Source organism: Belonocnema kinseyi, chromosome 2 (assembly GCF_010883055.1).
Source record: "Belonocnema kinseyi isolate 2016_QV_RU_SX_M_011 chromosome 2, B_treatae_v1, whole genome shotgun sequence".
Taxonomy (NCBI): Eukaryota; Metazoa; Arthropoda; class Insecta; order Hymenoptera; family Cynipidae; genus Belonocnema; species Belonocnema kinseyi.
In genome coordinates, this window is record NC_046658.1 from 40463053 (window position 1) to 40467872 (window position 4820).

Here is a 4820-nt window from a genome sequence, read left to right on the forward strand (position 1 = left end):
ATGGAATAAGAGACTCCGTCAAAATCCGACTGCTAAAAGCGCCCTCTTGGTTTGTGGGTCAACTCTTCGGAGTTACTTCGCAGTTTTCGGCATTTTTCAGACATTCCGCGTAGGTAATTGCTTAAATTAGAGAATTTTAAAAATGAGTAACCACCGCAGTACAATTACACGTGGACATAACAGGAGTTACCATAAATGTAAATGATGTACTGCATATTTATTTACCACTCGAATATTAAGTGTTTATTATATAATTATTCTAATGATTCACAATTATTAGTGAGACTGTATAATGAAAACTAATTATTTATTTTTAAAATTAAAATTTTAAATACTACATTGTTATATAGCTATTTATATGCTATAAATCATAAATTATGACTTATAATTTTATTACATTACCGGAAAAAGTTTTATGTTCACCTATTTTTTAATGACTGATAAGTTTTATTTATTTTAATTATGACAGAGCTAAACATTTTTCTCTTTAAAATGTTGAATGCTATCAAAATTCAAAATTCTGCATAAAATCAAGCAGAGGATAAAGCCAATTTATCCATTTTATAAAGAATTTGGAGATTTCTTTAGAAACAAAAAAACAGTGTATTGTCAATTATAATTCCTTAAATTTTTCTCTAAAACGCTAAAATTAAGCAACTATTATAACATATGTTTATCAGTTACAGATTGTATTAATTAATATACAGTTTGTAACTGAAATGCATATATAGAGGAGAGTACACAAATATGAGATACCAACTCTGTTTGGCGTGATTGTCGGAATTCTATGTACTGAATTTAAAAGTAATATAGGTCATTTTAAAGGAAATTTAGTTTGTCATAAGAAGTTCAAATAAAAAATTTTATTAAATTTTTTTTTATGCTGAAAATACAAGAAATGTAAAAAAGTGCTTTTTCCAAACTTGTCAAATTATTCTCATAATATGAGATACCCCAGGAAATAGCCATATAGTTGCACACCGTGCAACTATGCACTTACTATGCCTGAACTGTACAATGAAAAACTTCAACATTGTCTACAAGAATGGTTAATTATTTAAAGAACTTTCATAGCATATTCAGAATTTGGCTATTTTTTAATTGAATAGGCACAGTGCTTTTTACAAATTTAATTAAGAACGTCTTTCCGATTAATTATAATAATCGCATTTTCAAGATTTATTATTTAAACTACTTTCATGAGTAAATTAAGAGTTTGGGCATTTTTGGAAGAATAGGCCTAATTTGTTTACGGAATCAACAAAGAATATATTTCCAATCACATTTTCCTACGACATCTTGAAAATTTACAATAATGATTCATTATACAAATAAATTTCATAAACAAATTCAGAACTTAACTTTTTTTTAGATTTTGAACCATTTGAACATTTAAAAAAAATTAATTTTTGTAAGAAAATGTATGCACTATGTATTTAATAAGAATTAAAAAAGAAATTAAAACCCTATAATGGTAAAATCTTTCATTTTCGTTAGTTTCAGTAAGTATCTATTTTTATTAATTTCTTAAAGTAATTTTATAATCTCTTCAGTTAAATATTTTGCTTTATCAAGATTTTCTGTAGTATATTTTCTCTTGCAATACTTTTCTCCATATATTTTACTGTGATTAATCAGTCGAACATATAAACAGTATTCTTATCACTTATTGTAATATGATATTTTATGTTTAAATCCACGCTGGAACAGAAGTCTCTCAACTTCACATTCTATGCGCATTTGAGATTTTTTCTTTACTAAGGCGGGCCTAAAATCAATGCATCATTTCAGAAAGATTTCAGATAGATTTCACAGATTGAACCAAAGAGTTCAATAATTGCCTAATGATTTTGCAAAGATTTTGAGAGAATTCACTAAGATTTTAGAAAGATTTCACAAAATTTTCAATGATTTCCCAATGACTTTAAAGATTTCACAAAGCTTACAAATATTTCGTGAAGATTTAAAACATATTTCAAAGATTGAACAAATAATTCCAATGACGTCCTAATGATTTTACAAAGATTCCAAACATTTCGGAAAGATTTAGGATATGTTTAGAAGATTTCACAGATATTTCCATTATTTTACAAAGGCTTCTATTATTTCACATAGATTCCAGATAGATTTCAAAGATTAATCAAACCAAGAAAGAATTGAAAGGTTTCTATATCCTACGATCGGATGAGTTTAAGCAAAGATATTATTATCTTCGGTTTAAGCATTTTATTTACGAGTAGGCAAATCAAGACTTTAGCCCTCCCTGGTCGATTTCTATAGGAGGCATTGGCCCCTGTGTCACCTTGGCAAGGCTCCACGGCCACTGATGGACATTGGAATAGGAGGGGACTAGCCTCATACTACCTAACTTTGGCGCGGGGATTGATCATAAGTTACAAGGGGGAGTGGACCATATTGGTTTGCAAAAGCAATAGAGGTTTAGCAATCCAAGATCTAGGTAGAAAAGCCCGCTCGTTATTTAGATCCGGAAACGACATGCCTATTCTACCGTGATTTGGAAGAACACCGTTAACTGCAAATCGCATAAAGTCACCTGAAGCAATTAACAGTAGGCGGCTCAAGGGCCTTATCCAAAATGCAGTTAACGGTGTTCTTCCAAATCAAGGCAGTATTTTTCTCCTATTCGTATGTACATATCAAATACTAAGATTTTAAATTTTTTTACGATATTGACTAAGTTCTAATTGCATTTGCTTGAAATTTAAGAAAAATACATATCGAGGCGTCCTAACGATAGGATGCCAACGCACGCGATCGATTAGATGATAATTAACCAAAAATATAAACAATAAAAAGCTAACCAAGAAGTAAACACTAGAAAGTTTTAGACCGCGGAATTGAACAAGATGAAGCTAGAAGTTGGCCAAAACTAGAAGATGCTCGCTCGCTCCATCAAAACATTAAAGTGCTATCTCGGGCGAGCAAAGCATGAAGGTGCTACTTCTCGCGTATAATCTAAACGCGAGAAGTGACAACCTTCATTCTTTGCTCGCCCGAGATAGAACTTTCATGATTTGAAGAAGCGAGTGAGCACCTTTTAGTTTTGGCCAACTTCTAGCCTCATCTTGCTCAATTGCGCGAGCAAGACTTTCTATCGCTAACTTCTCGGTTAGTGTTTTATTGTTTTAATTTTTGGTTAAGTACCGTCAAGTCGTGTCGCGTGCGTTGGCATCCTACCGTTAGGATGCCTCGATATATTAAACGATTTTTATATCAGAATCTCTGTAAACAAAAAATGACCATCTTCATTTTTAAAAATTAGACTAATTCAGAGTGATCAAAATTGAATAATGTAATTGAAAAATAATTTTTAATTCGAAGCGATTACAATTTTAAAATTAAAAATTGGTCAAAGTTAAAGCTTTATTATTTAATAAAATATTAGTAATTATTAACCACTTAATTAACTATAAATATAATATCACATTTGAAATCTTAGGTAAAAATATTTTCAAACTAGTATTAATAATTTATCGTATCGATATTCAGGAAAAGTTCCACGAAAAATAATAGTTATATCAATTATTATTAAACTTTTGATAAAAAATAAAAATGATAACTACTAATTCAGATTTTCTTTCAGCTGAACCGAAAGAAGTAGAATTTTAGTCTATGATTCTAATTAAAAAAAATATATATATATAAACAATGAAAATTATGTAAAATATTAATAATATTGATATTGAACAGCTTCTAATATATAGAATCTATTGAATTAAAGATCATACTCTAATTATTATTATATGAACTCCTTATCTTTAAGAACACAATAATGAATTTAAATAACATGGATCCAAATAATTAGGTATAATTATTCACAGTATTAATTATAAATTAATTAATAATTATATTATTCTAAGAACTGGAGATAATAAATAGAAAATTATCTTTATTATGATTACATTTTCTAGTTGAGAAAATAATTAAAGCCAAAGTTAAGTTAAATAATTAATTTTAAAGGAGTAGATTTGATACATTTTTCTATAAGGCAAACGGGGCGCGCTTTTGGACCTTTAATTTTAGTTCCCGGAAGGCTAAGGCAAACAGGGCGCGCTGCGGTAAGTCGGTCGAAATAAAATACACGGCACAAGCAATCTCCCACCTCATCTCTGGTTTAACCTTGCGGTGAAGCGGCATATGATACGAGGCTGTGAAACATTTGAAAGTTTCAAGTGAAAGTTTTAATGTTACAATGAAACGTTTCATTGTAACAACTTTTAAGAACTTGTAACAACTAGTGACTCGTATCATATGCCGCTTCGCCGCAAGCTTAAACTTATTTTGAAATTTTATTTAGTGTTTCTCAATGTTTCTGTGTTTCCGCAGTAAAATTGTGATATTGGTGAATATATTAAAAATTATTGCTCTGAATACTTCAAAATGCCTCAGTCTATTAATTATAGTCTATTAATTGAAACTTTTCATTGAACCAATGTTTCATGAAATTTTACAACCCTACGAATACAAAGATTGACAGGTTATGTTTATATTTAACAACATACAATGGAGAGCCAGCGGAAGAAAATAATTGTTGCTGCAGTTGCATCAATCCAGTTATTGTTGCAAACGATGATGTTTGCAACTATGTTAGATAGTGATGATGCGGATAGTGATAATGAGGTGGAAAGTAAAGATATTATCAGAGATGAGGTGGGAGATTGCTTATGCCGTGTATTTGATTTGGATCGACTTACTGCAGCGCGCCCTGTTTGCCTTAGCCTTCCGGGAACTAAAATTAAAGGTCCAAAAGCGCGCCCTGTTTGCCTTATTGTTATTTTTCGGGAACTAAAAGGAAAGGT